This window comes from Protopterus annectens, chromosome 15.part0 (genome assembly GCF_019279795.1).
Source record: "Protopterus annectens isolate FY-2018-M chromosome 15.part0, PAN1.0, whole genome shotgun sequence".
Lineage (NCBI taxonomy): Eukaryota > Metazoa > Chordata > Ceratodontiformes > Protopteridae > Protopterus > Protopterus annectens.
Window position 1 is genome coordinate 70,412,829 of NC_056749.1, and position 20,207 is coordinate 70,433,035.

At 39.4% G+C, this 20,207-nt stretch overlaps 1 protein-coding gene across 1 annotated transcript in view; it reads right to left on the bottom strand.

Moving 5' to 3' along the window:
• Positions 1-20,207, bottom strand: part of LOC122789623 (circadian locomoter output cycles protein kaput-like) — a 1,222,827-nt gene that overhangs the window by 406,426 nt on the left and 796,194 nt on the right. The gene's annotated exons all lie outside the window — the stretch shown is intronic.

Below are 20,207 nucleotides of genomic sequence, written 5' to 3' on the forward strand. Positions count from 1 at the left end.
TTAATAAATCTAGTACCATGGAATTGTATTTGTCCCTGGAAAGAACTACCCAGTTCCCACCCTTGTCAGCTTGAGTAAATACATAAAGGTTATTTACATCCTTTAAATCACACAAAGCTTTCCATTCATCCTTCTTTAAATTGTATTTTTTCTTTTCTCCACGAAATTTCTTATATTCTTCCTCTAGGGTTTTTAATAATATTTTCTCAAAAATATTAATGACCCAATTTTTTCTGGGTGGCATAAACTCACTTTTACAAGGTACATTGGGTACTGCTAGCCTTCCATAACCAGTGCTAAAGGCAAAACCCCCCCCCCCAACTTCACACACTTCACCTTGTGCATGGATATCCACTAAATCATTTTCATGTAAAGTTAAATTCAATAAGGAATCATCAAAAAGTTCTACATTTTCTGTACTATCAGAAATTACAACATTATTATTAATTCCATCATTGTTTCTGTTATGAAACAAAAAACTTTGATTTCCAAAAAAATCTTTTAAATGCAATTTTCTGCAAAACTGCTTAATTTCCAAAGATAGGTCAGCTAAGGATGGAAAACAAACAGGTACAAATTTGGTGCCTTTAAATAAAACTTGTTTAGCACTCTTGGAGATATGTAAATCTGAGATATTTACAATATTGTAATTCTCACCTTCACAAATGTCCACATTATCACCAAAAACTGCTGCAACATCCTGTATGAGAACCATTTCGTTGGCAATGTCAATGTTCTCTTCCAACACAGAGTCCAGCATAAAATCCTGCTGTAACCTTCCCTCATTAGCGAAACTAATCTCCGGAAAAACATTTCCCTGCTCATTAAATCTGGTTGCGCTGTCATCTCCTTCTTCCCTTTGTTTGAAAACGACGACCTCTTCCTTTCTGCTGCACTGCTGTCTGGTCTGTGTCGCTTGCCACTCCATTCGCTCCCGCACAGGAATCATGCTCTATGTTCAAACTCTCGAAAGAAACACTCTTTCTGCTGCTCAGTTCATCCACCGATGATGCAGAGGTCTCACCCCCAGTGGATCTCGGGCCCCTGGTGACGTCACGGGAAGCGCCTCGCTTCCTCTTAAAGCTGTACTGCCAAGAAAACAGCTTACCCGATTCATGATCCTTGATGTCACGAAGATATTTTCTTTTTTTACGGGAAACCACTTCTGCTTCTATTTTGGATACTCTATTTTTAATTTCCACCATGTTCTTATTAAAAACAGACACTGAGCTCTCATCGATCAATTTGTCCTGCAGAAGCAAAATGGATGAGCGAGTTTTACTTAACACTCTTTCATTTCTTTTGACGAGCACCCCTAACCAACCCAGAGTGCATTTTATTGAAATGTCCTTCCATTCAGCTGATAAGTCCAACTCGTCATCAGAAAATTCAAAGGCTGGTAGGCGTTCGACTCTCAGACCTCTCGGAGTGACATTGGTTTTAATATATTTCTCGAGCAGCTTCAAATCATAAAAAGTTGTAACTTCTTTTATCAGAGCTCTTTCCAGTTCCACATACCTCTCGGAAAAATCTGTACTTGCACTTTCCCAAGGGTCATTATTAGCCATTTTTTCTTCCCTCTCCTTCCATAGGGTTGCCAGATTCACTGGCTGAACAGATGGTGCACCCAACTGGGTTTATTACTTGGTAAAGTGATGTTTATTACAGTAGTCAATAGCATACAGCAAAGCATGACTGAACAGAGGGATTTAACATGTCCTAGTTGTGTATCTGTCCTTTCTGGCACCTCTAGTCTGTAAGTGCAATATCCTGCACAACAAGCTATGTCTTCCAACATACTGTGCAGAACTGTTTCCATGTGAACCAGTATGCATATAGAGCTAGGTGTTTGTCTTCCACTGCTGGAGGGCCCACCAGAGCAGAATAACACAAGGCTGATATCTGCATGGCAACTTTGGATGTTGATGACAACATACAAGTGGCATAATGTGAAACACAACTGGGGGAAGGGATCACCCACAGCCAATGAAAGAGGTTCCTGTAGGGGTAGTGGCTGACCACATGGCCTCACTGGAGTATGATAGACATTCTGTACCTAGGAGTGCCATACGGGCTTCATCTGTGTCCACAACTCACACAGCTTCATACAAGGGCACCTCCTTTGATATGGACATACTCACTATAGGGGAGAGAAAAAAGTGGTGGGACAACACCATGATGCAAAAAAAATGTCCCTGATATGTCTGGTAGGACAGCAACACAGAGTGGTGTGATTCTGCTGTGATTCCAGCACTGTCTTTGATTTCTGTAGCACTCAGAATCAACCAGCAGAAGGGCAGGCCAGTGACCCAGGTACAAACAGCTGCTGGGCATGCCAGTGTGCAGCAGATCAGTGAGGTCTGTGGCATGTGACAACAGATGCACCAACTGCATAGTGACCATATACTCCTGGTTACTATGCACCAAGTTACATGAGACCTTGCAGTTGGTGTGGAGGTTTAAGGTTTTACTTTAAAGAATCAAGGTTCAGGGTTGGACTCTGAGCAAAGTCACTTTACTAGACAGCCCATCTAACTGGGGCATTACACACACACATACACACCATACTTCTTAACCTCTTAGAAGTGGTTTTCTACAAATTAGTGGCAAATCATTAAAGACTGAAGTTAGAAAATAATGACAGACATTTGCATTTCAGACTTCATACCCTTCAGAAAATTCATGCTAATGCAAAACCTGTTATTCTACCAACTTTCTAGGTTTGTAAGAGCAATATTTAAAATTGTCTTTATGTTTGGGTCTTTGGCCCACTTTTATTTATGGCTTTGTCCAGATTTCTTGCTCTAAAAGGTTGAGGTATAAGCTCATTCATGATGTACACAGCAATCACCATCCAATTTGTCTCTGTAAACCACTCTGGTTGTGCAAGGGTTCACATGTGAGTTGATTTGGAACATGACCATGTGAGTTGATTTGAAACATGACATTTCATGTCACATTACATCATAGACAATTAGTGACACAACATCTGTATCACTTCCAGGCATGTGTCCTCCCACCTCTGGTCATAAGTGTCATACAGGGCATGAGGGGGCCAACACATGAAATATCAACTTTGGGCAGAACTGCATGATCTTTTAGTTCCACCTCTACCTTAATATGGACTGGATCCAGCCTCAAAAACTAGAAGCCCACACAGAGGGCATAGGCAGTGGTCACATAGTGACACCCTAACCCATGACTGCAGGATGTGATCTCTAACTCCCAACAACCTCCTAGCCTAAAACTATGGAACTATTGTGTTACCTTCTGTGATACTACCTCATGCTACAATGCTGCAATCACCTGTCAATGCATCCCTCCAACCTCTGCAAGTGACAATGACTCTGCCCTACCTACTCCTTAACATGCATGTATCTGTTGATGTCTGACTCACAGTTTGGCCAGTCCATGCACTGTCCAGTATAGAACTGCTGCGATACCACATGTATCTTTTTAGTCTGTGTTATCTGTGTTGCGACCTGTAGTTGTGGACTACAGATGGCCTCTTCTCCAGTACAGTGACATATTGCTCCCACGACTGCCTCTGCTGCTGCATACCTCTCTCTTGACTCTCCACTCTGCCCTTTTACTGCTACTGAAAATTATACAGCAAATCCTGCAAATACTTTCTTTTGCTGCTCCAACTGTTTATTTATTTTTTTATTTGTTTTTATTTATTTGTATTTGTTAACTGGGGTACAGCACTAATCTACATGGACCTTTTTCAAACTCAGTCCAGAATCAATATCTAGTAAAGAGACTTGTTGAAATTCACACATTAGGCAAATGGGACTCAAACCCTGGGCCACAGGAAACAGCTCATTTACAGATCAATCTTTTTTCTTTTTTTTTGTTCCCCCAGACCTCATTTTTACTGGCCCAGCCCCCGGTGCCTGACATGGACACTAGGTCTACAAATATCCTTCCACCCCTCCCTGGACTTACACTAGGTCTACAAATATCCTCTCACCCCTTCCTGAACATACACCAGTGTTGCTGGGGCTGGTCATGGATCTTAAGTTTATCTTGGGGACTCAACTGTCTGTCTTACTGTCTGGTGTGGGTGGTTTTGTATGCCCTACCCACTTTCCCTTTTTTCTGCCCCCCCCCACTCGATTACATGGGAGGGCAACTCCCCTCGTTGGACCACACCGCCCCTTAGTGAGCATCATCAATGAGAGCCCTGATCCCCAGGATGAGCATGCCAATCCCTCCCTACTGCTCTGTCAGTCACCAGAGCTATTAATCAAACCCAGGTCAGCTGTGCCACATTCAGGGCTTTATCGCTCTATTCCACCAGAGTGACTATTAACAGCTCAGAGTCTTAAGCCTCTGTGCTGACAGTTACATACACCACATTGTGTAGCATGACTCACACAACAAATTACTCAATGCATATGTCCAGATTGTATTGCAATGCCCCTTCAGAGATGTCTAAACATTGTATGCATCCCTTCATTGGCATGAATACCAGTTCCACTTTTCTTTGGGTTTCATTGTGGACTGTATTGTACGATATTTCCTACATGGTATGATGGTTGTTTATTGGTGATATCTACTAGGGCTCTAGGCTATATCTGGCATTACCTGCATCACAGAACATATTGTGCATGGCACCTGTGTGTGTAGGCCTATCTATACAGCATGTGCATGCACCTTCCAACCAGGTGACCCTGTGGGAAGTCCTGTCTGTGGACTTGATGATATTAGGTTGGACATGTGTCAGATGTGTGAATAGCATGCACATCGACACATTACAAATGATGCTCTGGGCATTACAGATCACTTGGCAAGTGGAGGAGTAGAAGCCTATCATGTTTATATATTTCTGGCCTTCTGGATCAAGTGGGGCCCTGATGACAGCATGAGTGCAATATGTGTTTCTCAGGCCATCAGGAAAATAGGCTCACATGATGATTGTTTTGTTGTCCTAGGAGATCAGATATACTCCTCCATTTTTGTAACATAATGTCGACATACTTTTTCAGCACTCATGAGGCTAACACCTGTGATATCCCTAACATAAACCTTACTGGTCACTGGAAGGTCCCTGTAGCTAAGATGCTTAATGCTACATATACCTCTGAATCTACAGGAATGGACATAGCATCACATGTCCCATCAATTTCACTTGTGGGTGACACAGTTCAGGCTAGGTTCCTTACAGTACGTCTGTCTACTTGGAAGTGGTCCACTATCTGTTGGTCTGTGAGGTGAAGGTGGTAAGTCACATGCCAACTGTGCCTCCTTCATTGGTTCAACACATTCTGCTCCAATTCCTAGCACTGCAACTATCATGTGACCAAACATGGCAGTGTAGAACTGTCATTTTATACACATCCAAGCTGGCCCATCATCTTCGGTGCTTTCATATGCATATTCTGTGCAGCTCATTTGCATAGTGTTCCTTATTTATATGTCATTATATACTCATTTGCCTGTGCCACATATCACTCTTTGTTTACCACTGTAGAGTCCATGAAGTCAGTGCCTTTGAACTGTGCACACCCTGAGCAGGGCTGTTTCCTTTGCTGGTTGGTACAGCACATCTGCACATTGTGCTACCTCTCTACAAATCCCAACTAAAGAATCCCAGTGTCATGAACATGAGCACTATTACATCGTGGCAATAAAAATCAACATAACCCACAAATGGAACTATGTAAGCTGTAACTCTACTTACAAACAACACCAGCTATAAAACAACAGTATGTGAAAATGGTCAGTGTGCTGTCAAAAAGGCAAAGAAAATGGGGACAACTGTATAAAATGTATCAAATAATAAGATATGATCATGATAAAATGTATCAAATAATAAGATATGATCATGATAAAATGTATCAAATAATAAGATATGACCATGATAAAATGTATCAAATGATAAGATATGACCATGATAAAATGTATCAAATAATAAGATATGATCATTATCAAATGTATCAAATAATAAGATATGACCATGATAAAATGTATCAAATAAGATATGATCATGATAAGATGTATCAAATAATAAGATATGACCATGATAAAATGTATCAAATAATAAGATATGATCATGATCAAATGTATCAAATAATAAGATATGACCATGATAAAATGTATCAAATAATAAGATATGACCATGATAAAATGTATCAAATAAGATATGATCATGATAAAATGTATCAAATAATAAGATATGACCATGATAAAATGTATCAAATAATAAGATATGATCATGATCAAATGTATCAAATAATAAGATATGACCATGATAAAATGTATCAAATAATAAGATATGACCATGATAAAATGTATCAAATAATAAGATATGACCATGATAAAATGTATCAAATAATAAGATATGATCATGATCAAATGTATCAAATAATAATATATGACCATGATAAAATGTATCAAATAATAAGATATGACCATGATAAAATGTATCAAATAATAAGATATGATCATGATCAAATGTATCAAATAATAAGATATGACCATGATAAAATGTATCAAATAATAAGATATGACCATGATAAAATGTATCAAATAATAAGATATGATCATGATAAAATGTATCAAATAATAAGATATGATCATGATCAAATGTATCAAATAATAAGATATGATCATGATAAAATGTATCAAATAATAAGATATGATCATGATCAAATGTATCAAATAATAATATATGACCATGATAAAATGTATCAAATAATAAGATATGATCATGATAAAATGTATCAAATAATAAGATATGATCATGATCAAATGTATCAAATAAGATATGACCATGATAAAATGTATCAAATAATAAGATATGACCATGATAAAATGTATCAAATAATAAGATATGATCATGATAAAATGTATCAAATAATAAGATATGATCATGATCAAATGTATCAAATAATAAGATATGACCATGATAAAATTTATCAAATAATAAGATATGACCATGATAAAATGTATCAGATAATAAGATATGATCATGATCAAATGTATCAAATAATAAGATATGACCATGATAAAATGTATCAAATAATAAGATATGACCATGATAAAATGTATCAAATAATAAGATATGATCATGATCAAATGTATCAAATAATAAGATATGATCATGATCAAATGTATCAAATAATAAGATATGACCATGATAAAATGTATCAAATAATAAGATATGATCATGATAAAATGTATCAAATAATAAAATATGATCATGATCAAATGTATCAAATAATAAGATATGACCATGATAAAATGTATCACATAATAAGATATGACCATGATGACACTTGCAGGAAACACAACAATTTATTTATTTTATTTTTTTATTTCTTGACATTTGTTAACCAGGTTGGTCCAGCTGGGCTTGTGGCCCATTTTCAGTGGAGACCAGAGGAAAAAAGCTTCAAAAAAACACAAACAGTTTATAGAGAATCAAACATTTGTGTCAAAGATATGGTCAAAATCAGTAATACAAGAACGTTAGAGAAACAAAGCAGAAATGTAAACACATGATACATACATATTAATATTTTTACTGACTAAAAAATATATTAACATATTTACAAAAAGAGTTAAGTCCAACAGTTTCAAGATTCAATCCCTGCATCTAGAGTATCCATGGAACCATACAACTTCACTTCTCTTTACTGATTGCTTTTTCTGTTGACTTTCTTGGTTCATTCCGCCTCAGCTTATTGGCTGAACACTGATCCCTGATGGTTACTGACATTGCACTCACAGACATCATGAGTTAAAGGAGCCAAGTCAGTATAACGTGGCAGCAGTCTGGGACTTAAGAATGAAAACTGGGCTGTATTGTCAAAAGCCATACAGATGCAGGAGCACTATATGGTTAACTGACTTGCTTAGAGTCACACAGTATGCACACAGAGGAGTAAGGAATCAGATCTTCTACTCATTGATTACAGCAAACAATTCATTAACAGCTTGTACAGTAAGCCTAAACACTAATAGATGGACACTGAAGACAAAACAACTGACTCTTGCTGACACAAAAGTGATGCTCTTCCCATCCTCAATATCACATCCACTTTTTCACTGTTTCTAATTTGCAGGCTTTCTGCCTTTGCAATTGCACAATCTAGACAGTCAATCAGGAGGTCTGAGGGTGGGACAGAGCAAAAATTCCACGCATTAATTGGAAAAATGGCATATACCACAACCCTCATAGGGTGCCCATAACTGCTCCTGCTTTAAATAGAGATACTTTGCTGATCTTTTATTCATCATATTAAGTAAAGATGCAGTGTTGCTAAAAAAATGCATGAAGAAATAAATAAATAAAAGGTCAGCAAAGTGTCCCTAGTTGAAATGCACCATAGGAGGCAACCTAGTTCACCTGTGCATAAGGCCGGCCATGAGCTCTGTCTTAGCCTCTTTATTACTTTTGTGGTCAAAAATGTATTCCCCCTTTAGTAGACACCACACAGCATTCAACATGAATAATTATGGTAACTGGAATACAAAATAATTAAATTATGAGAAGCCAGAAAAAGAGTATAAAGAGAAAAAGTTGACCGATGAGATGAAAAAATGTAATATACATTCAAAAAAGTGTCAAAATGTACCTCTCCAAACACCTGCACAAGCTGGAAAGGGCACTGAAATCCCTCACAAACAGAATCCATGGCCTCCAGCACCTGTCATACGTGGACAGGCTCAAATCACTGTCACTCTACTTGGTATCATGCAGATTACTCAGAGGTGATCTGTGTCTCACCTACAAGGCAATCTTGGACCCTGCCCTACTACTAGAGATGCTCCATATCTGTAAGTCTAACTCCTCATGCACTACCCACTCAAAAGGCCTAAATCTAATATGCAACATCAACAAAACCTGCTGGAGAGACAGGTTTGTCTCCCAGTGGCTACCCTGTCTCTGGAATAGACTTCCCATTCATGTCAAACAGAATATATCACTGACCCTCTTCAAGCACAACCATGAGTGGATGGGAAAGCAAAAATTTGTCCCAGGGGGTTCCACCTGTGTCCCTCATTGACAGGGGCAACAGGTACTGACTGAGGTTTCTTTTTTGGGTTAAACTCTTTTGGTAGGCTTGTAAGGGCCCTGGGGTCATTAGCCTAGTAACCTCCTATAATCCTATGATCCTATAAAAGGTAATGGAAGTTATACACATAAAAAAGTGAAAAGTGAGAAACAGAACAGTAAGGTAGTGTAATAGGAACTGAACATGCTGGAATGACTCATTTACAAAAACAAATCAGAGAAAAGATTGTTTCAAGATGTGGGATTGCAACAGGCAAATATGTTGAGATGAGTAGCTTGCAAAGAGCTGGGCATAGTCACACAAATTCAGTGTCAAAACAAAAGTGTGTGGTTGTGAACACAGTTAAGTGTGGCCTTTTTTTCAGGAAAGATCTAAGGTGACATTTATACTACTAGAAGAAATTTAGCCAGGGCATCAGGGAACTTCCCCCCACTCTTGCCATGGGACTGTTGTTAGGCATCTCATAGCAGAAGTCATTTAAATTGCAAATAGTAATGGCAACCAGATGTGGTAGTGAATACTATAAATGGCATATTGGTGTTGCTTTAAAAACACTCACAGAATGACCTAAGACTGGCAAAATTGTTGGAGAGACTGCAACATAATGTGAAGCTGAATCCAAAAAACAAAATGCAGAATATGTGTAAAGATAAGGCAGGGCCACAGACTTAAGATTCAGAGGAAAAGACTAGCTTGCACAGGTTCTAGGGAACAGCTCTATACCTTACAAACTTCATACCTAACTTCATAGGTTCATAGGTTCATAGGTTGGTACTAGGCTATCGGCCCTAGGGCCTATACAAGCCTAGCCATAACAATTCCCTGGATATTTCTTCCCACAATATTTACTTCCCTGGACCCCTGTCTAGTAGGGCGACTAACGTGATCCCCGGGGTGAATTTCCTATCTCCCATCCAATCATCAAGGTTCCTTTTGAAGAGGGCCAATGAGGCGCTCTCTGTTTGACATGAGGTCTATTCCAGAGTATGGGGAGTCTGTGGGTCAGGAACCTATCCCTCCAGCATCATTGTGATGACAAGGTTTGGCTCTGAGGGATTGGGATTTCTTTAAGTGGAGCATGTCCAACAGCTCAGGGTTTGACATGGCCTTGTATGTTAAGCAGAGATCGCCTCTGAGTAGATGATATTCTTCTACTTCTTTCGGCTGTTCCCATTAGAGGTCGCCACAGCGGATCATCTGTCTCCATTTCTTCCTGTCCTCTGTATCATGCTCTTTCACACCAACCACCTGCATGTCCTCTCTCACCACATCCATAAACCTCATCTTAGGCCTTCCTCTTTTCCTCTTACCTGGCAGCTCCATCCTTAGCATCCTTTTCCCAATATACCCAGCATCCCTCCTCAGCACATGTCCAAACCAACGCATTCTCGCCTCTCTTGCTTTGTCTCCAAACTGTCCAACCTAAGCTGACCCTCTAATATACTGATTCCTAATCCTGTCACTCCTAGTCACACCCAGTGCAAATCTTAACATCTTTAACTCTGCCACATCCAGCTGTGACTCCTGCCTTTTCGACAATGCTACCGTCTCCAACCCATATAACATAGCTGGTCTCACTACCCTCTTGTAGACCTTCCCTTTCACTCTTATTGGTACCCGTCTGTCACAAATCACTCCTGACACTCTTCTCCACCCATTCCACCCTGCCTGTACTCTCTTCTTCACCTCTCTTCCACACTCACCATTACTCTGAACTGTTGATCCCAAGTACTTAAACTCATACATCTTTACCAACTCTACTCCCTGCATCCTCACCATTCCTCTACCCTCCCTCTCATTTGCACACATATATTCTGTTTTAGCCCTGCTGACCTTCATTTCTCTCCTCTCTAAAGCATATCTCCACCTCTCCAGGGTCTCCTCAACCTGGTCCCTACTCTCACTGCATATCACAATGTCATCTGCAAACAACATAGTCCACGGGGCCTCCTATCTAATCTCATCTGTCAACCTGTCCATCACCACTACAAATAAGAAAGGGCTCAGAGCTGATCCTTGATGTAATCCCACCTCCACCTTAAACGTATCTGTCACTCCCACCGCAGTCCTCACCAATGTCATACTACACTTGTACATATCCTGTACCACTCTTACATTACTCCTCTGCCACTCCCGACTTCCTCATACAATACCACAACTCCTCTCTAGGCACCCTGTCATATGCTTTCTCTAAGTCCACAAAGACACAATGCAACTCCTTCTGACCTTGTCTGTATTTCTCCAACAACACTCTCAGAGCAAATATTGCATCTGTAGTGCTCTTTCCTGGCATGAAACCATACTGCTGATCACTAATCATCACCTCCCTTCTTAACCTAGCTTCCACTACTCTTTCCCATAACTTCAAGCTGTGACTGATGAATTTTATCCCTCTGTAATTACTGCAGCTCTGCACATCACCCTTATTCTTAAAGATAGGTACCAAAACACTTTTTCTCCACTCCTCAGGCATCCTATGACTTTCCAAAATTTCATTAAACAATCTGGTTAAAAATTCCACTGCCATTTCTCCTAAGCACCTCCATGCTTCCACTGGTATGTCATCTGGGCCAACAGCCTTTCCATTCTTCATCCTCTTCATAGCTGTCCTTACTTCCTCCTTGCTAATCTGCTTCACTTCCTGATTCACTATCCCCACATCATCCAACCTTCTCTCTCTCTCTCATTCTCTTCATTCATCAGCCCTTCAAAGTACTCTTTCCATCTACTCAACACACTGTCCTCACTTGTGAGTATGTTTCCCTCACTGTCCTTTATCACCCTTACCTGCTGCACATCTTTCCCAGCTCTGTCCCTCTGTCTAGCCAATCAGTACAGGTCCTTTTCTCCCTCTTCAATGTCCAATCTCTCATACAACTCTCTATATGCCTTATCCTTAGCCTTCGCCACCTCTCTCTTTGCCATGCGCCTCATCTTCTTATACTCATGTCTACTTTCTTCATCTCTTTGACAATCCCTCTTCTTCTTCGCCAGCCTCTTCCTCTGTATACTCTCCTGTACTTCGTCATTCCACCACCATGTCTCCTTGTCCTCCTTCCTATGTCCAGATGTCACACCAAGCACCTTCCTAGCAGTCTCCCTTACTAGCTCTGCTGTAGTTACTCAGCTATTCGGTAACTCTTCATTGCCTCCCAGTGCCTGTCTCAACTCTTCCCTGAACTCCACCTCACAATCACCCTTTCTTAACTTCCACCATTTAATCCTTGGCACTGCTTTCAGACTCCTCCACTTCTTGATCACCAACATCATCCTGCAGACCACCATTCTATGCTGCTTAACTACACTTTCCCCAGTGACCACTTTACAGTCTCCAATCTCCATCAGACTGGCCCTCCTACATAGGATATAATCCACCTGTGTGCGTCTTCCTCCACTCTTGTACATCAGCCTATGCTCCTCCCTCTTCTTAAAATACGTATTCACCACAGCCATGTCCATCCTTTTTGCAAAATCCACAATCATCTGACCTTCTGCATTCCTCTCCTTAACACCATACCTACCCATCACTTCCTCATCCCCTCTGTTCACTTCACCAACATGCCCATTGAAGTCCGCTCCAATCACTAGTCTCTCACCCTTGGGTACACTCACCACCACTTCAGCCAACTCACTCCAAAATTTTTCTTTCTCATCCATCGCACACCCAACTTGTGGAGCATATGCACTAACAACATTCATCATTACACCATCAATTTCAAGCTGCATAAACATCACTCTATCAGACACTCTCTTCATCTCCAAAACACTCTTGGCATACTGTTCCTTCAGGATAAACCCTACCCCATTTCTCCTGCAATTCACACCATGATAGAACAATTTGAACCCGCCTCCTATACACCTGGCCTTACTTCCCTTCCATCTGGTCTCTTGCACGCACAATATATCAACCTTCCTTCTCTCCATCATATCAGCTAGCTCTCTCCCTATACCAGTCATACTGCCAACATTCAAAGTTCTTACCCTCAGTACTACACTCCTAACCTTCCTCCTCTCTTCCGGCCTTCGGGCATGCCTTCCCCCTCCTCTTCTTCTTCGGCCAACAGTAGCCCAATTTCCGCCAGCACCCAGTGGCTGGTCGATATGCCACAGAGTATAGCTGGAATTTTTTTAGATGGACAGCATAGGGCATCTGCTTTAGGTCTGTGATTCTTTTAGTGAGGTATTTCTGCAGCCTTTCCAGCTGTTGCAGATGTCTTGTGAGGTACATACCAAATGGGGCATTGTACTCTATAATTGGATCTAATGAGGGATGAGTACAGTGGGACAATGACCGCCTTTTTTCTGGATAAAAAGCCCTTAGTGATGACGTGTGCCACATAGAAGGATTTCCTGACTGTTGTGGTGATGTGGTTATCGAAGGTGAGACCACTGTCCACCTGTGCCCCTAAGTCTCTCATCACACTTTCGGTATTTAGTGTACTGCCACCTATGTGGTAATTCATGGGTACATGGTTTTTCCCAAAGGGGATAACTATACATTTCTTGGCATTAAGCTTGAGTCCATGGCTCTGGCACCAAGCATCTGTTTCTGTAAGGCTCTTTTGTAGAATATCCACATCATTTGGGGATTCAATAATGTCTCCCAGTTTGCAGTCATCTGCGAACTTTGTTAGGCAGAGTCCCTTAGTGTTGGCCTGTACTTCAGAGAAGTAGATGCCAAACAAGAGCGGTCCCAGGACTGAACCCTGAGGTACTCCACTTTTCACTTGTCTGGAGCTGGATTTGGAGTCAGCTACTTTTACAGTCTGGGTTCTGTCAGTAAGCCAGTTGACAACCCATCGAGTGACGTAGGGATTTATGCCCAGCTTAGTAAGTTTATCTATGATTCCAGAGTGGGGGATGGTGTCAAAAACCTTGGCGAGGTCTAAATAGGCTGTGTGAACCACCTTACCCTTGTCCACAGCTCTGGAGACTGATTCGAAGAAGTCAATCAGGTTCAGGAGACAAGATCAGCCCTTCACAAACCCAAACTGGGTGAGGTCCAGTGTTTGAAGGATGCCAGTGTCTTTGTTTATAAGTTCCATGATAATGCGTTCCATGCCCTTGCTGATCAAGCTCGTCAGACTGATGGTACCTTACCCAATGAATCAGTGCCATTACAAAAGTTGCTGGAGAAAAAGGTAAAATGATTTTTGTTAAATGAATAAGAAGACATGTTTGAAATCTTGAAAGAGCTGGTGACAGATGCCCCTACATTAAGATGTCATCATATCAACAATCCAGTTGGCCTGCAAGGGAATACCAGTCACTCTGGCCTAGTGGCAGTTTTTTTACTGCAAGCACTCCATGCAGCATATAGCATATGACTGTAGGGTACTGACAGTTACACAAATGTAATATCCATAAATAGAAAAAAGAGCTACTGCTCAACTTATATGGTTGTGAATTTTTTATGAATACATATACAGGTGCAATATGTTATAAAAGATTAGCGCATAAGCTACTTCAGAACTTATTTTGACAACTATTGACAACTATTGTATCAGACACCACAGACACTACAGAGAAACCTAGTGAATGTACAAAAGTTTGATATTGCTATAATATAATGCCTTGGAAGGCAGATGTACATTTCTAATTGTCTGAGCCCAGCATACCCAAAGGAAAACAGTGAAGACTTGTTAAAAACTCACTTCATAGTGATGACAGTAGCCCAGTATTTGCCTATGTCAGAAGGGGAAAGAAAAAAAATTAAAGACAATTGAAGCTGATACTCAGTTGCAGCAGCTGAACACATTTAAAGAATATAGTCTTAAAAGGATTGCATGAAGAAAAAGTCTATTCATTGTTCAGTTCGATTATGTTTTCCATGTTGAACTGAATTAGTGTCCAAAAGTAACTGGGCAGATGTGCTACCAATTCTAAGAAAACAGATGCTGGCCAGAATTCATGACATTTGAATGTTATAAAAATGCAAATTTATGGTTTGGCTCAGTATATCCACTCAGACTGTGGAGGTGGTCAGGTCCTATTTCATAAGTGATATGCTAAAAAGACTGCACCTTGTTAGAAAATGATTCCACACAAGATGCCAGTGTCCCTGTGTAAAGGTTGCAACTGATGTGTTCTACCCTCAAAATATATAACATCTGCTAAGAAATAATTACTCCTCACAATACTCCTGAGATATAAAAGCTGTAATACATGATGAATAAGACTATAATTAACACTGTGAAAGAGGCATTTGGTATATTTGGGATACTACAGACTGTTCTTTCTTACAAGGCCACATTTTAGAAATGCAAAATCATATAAATTTGCCTTAGTCTGTGAATTCTATCACATTACCATAAGGTGAAAATATTCAGAGGCCAATGGGTGAATTGACAGATCTATTCAAACAGTAAAAAAATCATGAACAAAATGTGTCTAGATGTCAAGAATTACCAGCTGGCACTGTCACTCTCATAGTCTTTGAAATATTCTTCTAGACGTAGGAATGCCACCGAGCCAATTTTGATAAGCTGCAGACAAGATCAAAACTCTCTAACACATCGGTGCCATTAAAACTATAACAGATACCATGCCTCAAAGAACAGTGGGGATAAAACTGCATAGCACAGAAGAATACTTCAACATACAGACATTATGAGGCTACAAGTCCCAGTGGACAAAAATGTCAGCTATCAAGAGCCTTTGTACTACAGCCAACTGAAACCCATGCATATACATTGTTCAAATACCTGAAGGGGTTTAGTTTAGATGTAACAGATGTCACATATAAAACAGCCCAAATCCGGTTACTGTAAAATTTATACTTTATTGCAGAGAAAATGACACAAAAGACTGCAATGCAGAGACCCCAAAACTGGAAGAAATGTAATCAGGAAGATCACATCTTCAGCCTGTAGCCCCAGAACTGAAGACACAAACCCAAGAAACTAAAATATCACCTTCTAAATTAGCTAAATTGGCATAAAAATGAGATCTGTCTCCTACTTGGAAATCTGGATGTGGCAGTGTGAGTAGATCAGTTAGAGGTATTGTTTGCACAGATAGAACAGACTTGGCAGTCTGAACTCTGGAAATGAAAACAATGTTTGTTTTCCTGCTTTTAAGTAATAATGCTATTAAAATAATTTTTCTAATACTAATTGTTCTTAAAATAATACCCAAGGTTTATTTCATCAAAAGCATTTAAAAGTTAACGTGTTTTAGTAAGACCTTCCTAGCTAAGCTAGAGACAGCTATCCATTACCTCGTATACAGTTCTTTTCTTTTTTAAAACAACTTTATTCATCACATTATTTGAGTTTGTATGCATCAATAAGAATAAAAAAAGAAATAATACAGTAAAACTTTGCATTATCATGTGCATGAATTATACATAATTTCTGCCATAACTTTATTCTTTACTCTTGTGCAGGTAACATACAGTTTTATTTTACAATTCCTACCAGACTACTTATTTTAGTCATCCATTTGAACATTACTTCAGTTATATGGGTCTCAAATGCACAATGATTTTTCTGAAAATTGCTTCCTCCATCTTTTAATGATCATACCTCTATTTTTTATTTTCTTTACAATACTTAATACTTTATTATAACATATTTAATCCTTGATTTCCACTTCTAAGTAATTTCTTTTTTGGCTACTAGTAATATTGAACTTATTAAGACCTTAGTATGCTTTGGCAGTTCTAACCAAGGCAACAACTTAATAGCATCATCTCCCCTGTTAATATAATATGTTTCCACAAACATTGTGTAAGAGTATTCTATATAGAGTCCTTAAACTCAGTTACCCCCCTCCACACACACAAATTCACAAAAATTGTTTTCCTAACATCCTCTCTCATTTCCTTCATGACTACACCATCAGCTCTTTACTTTTAAGAAAACTCTACTGAAGTGTAATTGTTGTATAAAAGTACCTCTGTAACCATTTTTGTTCAAATATCCTTAGGTTTCTAGGCTTTATAGCACATCTAGAGGACTTACATATGTTCTATTGTAATTTGTCATTCTAATCTTCCCTCCCAGTCTTATCTAACCTCCTTTGATTTATATTTATACGTATGTAATATTGTGGAAGCATAATTATCGATCCCTTTCTTAACTGCTTCTTCTCTTCTTGATTCACTAAAACCCTAGCAGATCTGATCTTTAATTCAGGGCTCCTCTTGCTTCCTCTTCCTATATTCCTCTAACCATCCCTGATATAAAAGGTAATCTCTGCAACTACTTGGCTTGATCCCACTCTATCACTTTTCCCTCCCAAATTATTTGCTCCCAATAATGTGGTCCTTCCGTCAGCGATAATGTGGTCCTTCCATCACCGATAATGTGGTCCTTCCGTCAGCTTCTTCCAGTTGCTTTCTGCCATCTCGTGCCTATTTCTGTACCATTACTTGTACATATTTACATATTCCAATTGGCAAAATCTTTTCTCCTCACTCCCTTGCTGGTTTGGACTTCATAATCTTGTCTTCCAATTATAAATATAGTACTCTGTAAAATTATTTTGCTCTCCCAAAGTTTACTTCTAAAACTCTGACTCTGTGCATCTCTTATATTTCATCCTCTTTTTCCTCTTTGATTTATATATAGTACAACAGAAGGGTATAGCAGTCTGAACTGTATATCCTTAAAGTATCAAGTCCAGTAGCCCTAAACCTCCTTGGTCAATACGATGAACCTGCTTGTCACAATGCATTCTTACCCTCCCTTTCCAAATAAACTCCTTCGCCTATTTATTCATTCTCATCCGCAACTTTTTCTCTGGCTGATAAAAGTTTACCTGACCAATGTACAAAATCATATGAAACTGAAATGAATATTGCATATTATTTTTTATCATTTATCGGCTTGGTCACTTCCCCCATATCTTTATATACTGCAGCAGAATTCTTTTTAGTCCATGCACCTGTTCTACCTTAGTAATACATGCAAACCCTAACCCTAACCTTAACCCTGCCTCTGCCCCCAAACTTAGCCTGCATCTAAATTAAAAAGAAAACCTTCCCATGACACTACTACTACTGTATAAGACAGCTCAGACACTCAGCATACACAAACACACATACACACACATATACTAAATTTATCCCCTAACTTAACCTAAACCCTAATCCTAGAAACCCATGATCACACACACTTAATGTATCCCCTTATCTCATCCTTACGCTAACCCTAACCTATAAACACACACACACACACACACACACACACACACACACACACACACACACACACACACACACACTAAAACACATATGACACATCCCACCTACCTGTTTTGACAAACACACACCTGACAAAATATTCATTCCACAGCTTCTGCATACCTTGTAGCACTTCCTAATAAGACGTTTTTATGCTCCTGCAGTTTCATACTTCTCTTTGAGCTCACATCCTATCTCCTTGTCCCTCTCTCTCGCTCTCTAAATATCTATGTATAGCAACAGGTAAGTAACTTGTTGGCTGTGAAGGTGAACTTTGCCCTTTCCCAAACTGTAGTGTGATCTCATAGTTATTATATTTAATTGGGGAGTGTGGAGGGTGCAGGCCCCCACCTGGATGGGTTGTGAGTGTTCTGGTGTTGGTTTTGTGTGTGTTTGGGTGACTTAGTACTCACCCTGGGACAGATTTTGTTCATCTGGTCTGTTGATGAAGTAGGTTTTCGTGGATGTCGTCTCGATGAATCCGTCTTCAACAATGTCAGCTTTCGATATTATCAGGCAGACCAATATCTATATATATAGACCCATGTCAATGAATACTAAATGGCTGACTGAAAACTCATTTTATAGAAAACCTTCTTTGCAAGAAATATAGCCTAAAAAAATGTTTGCAGAGAAGGGGTAACCCCCCCCCCGTATATTCCATGTGCGAATCTTTGTCCCTCACACCCACCATACTAACTCTATGGTTGCACAATCACAGAGAAACGTAAAAAAATGTGGTAGAAGTGAAACTTCTGTAAGGAAGTGTGAAGGAAAGCAAATGGTACAGTAGAGTAAAAGCAAATACACTTATAAGCCTAGATTTTTAAGAAACTGTCTAAAGTATCAAGTATGTGCTGTCATCACCTAAACTGCTACCAGCATGAACCCAGGAGTTCTTTTACTGAGCAGATTCAGAGCTCTGATCACTTAGTCTGTGTATGACATACCTCTCAGCCTGGAAAAATCAAAAATCTAGACAAAAGCCCATGAAGAATAGGTACAAGTGGCCAAAAATCTAGATGCCAGTTAACATAAAATCTGCATACATATTGTTTGGGTGGTGCAGTGGTGCAGCGGTTAATGTTGTCACCTCACATCAAGAGATTCTCCAGTTCGATTCTCGGCTAGGGTGCATTCTGTGTGGAGTTTGCATGTTCTCCCTGCATTCGTGTGGGTTTCCTCCGGGTACTCCGGTTTCCTACCACATTCTAAAGGCATGCAATTGGAGCATTTCTCCCCAGACCTCCACTGAAAACAGGCTCTATGGAGCCTAGTCAGACTTTCCCGGTCAATAAATAAATGTAACCCCACCCACTCCAAAGGAATTGTGGGGTATTAACATTCAAACACAAATTGAAAAACAAAGAAAATATTATACGACACAAAATATAACCAGAACAACAATGTTTTATTTATATTAACATTTCAACTTGTATAAATGCGATTTCTTTTTTTATAAAATAAAATTAATACTGCACTAATAGTGAATAACAAAATATAACAAGAACAATACTGTTTTATCTATATTAACATTTGAACCTGTATAAAACTTTGAACTTGTATAAAACTAAAGCACATTCTATACAATTATGTTCCTAGTCAGTCTTTGCAATCCAGCGATCAAAAACTCCTGTCTACAAACCGAGCAAATCTGCTGGGCATTGTTTGTACTCATACAAGGTCGCTAAGGCCTGGAACTCCTTGTCTATATCCATCAGGTCTATACCCTCCCTCTCTCCCATCTTCAAAACTGCTCTGAAAGACTTTCTAGCTAAACTTTGGCTTTATTCTTGCTCAGTAATAGACTAAACTATATCCCTAAATGTGAAAAAGTACCGCTTCTTTCCTTACACATCCTTACTCTCCCTTCTTCACTTACTTCCTTACTGCTATCAAATACTCGTCCCTGACTTTCTCTCTAAATATAGCATAAGCTTATTTCTCATTCACTTCATATTGCAGTTTCTGTTTGTTTTGACTAACTTACTTTT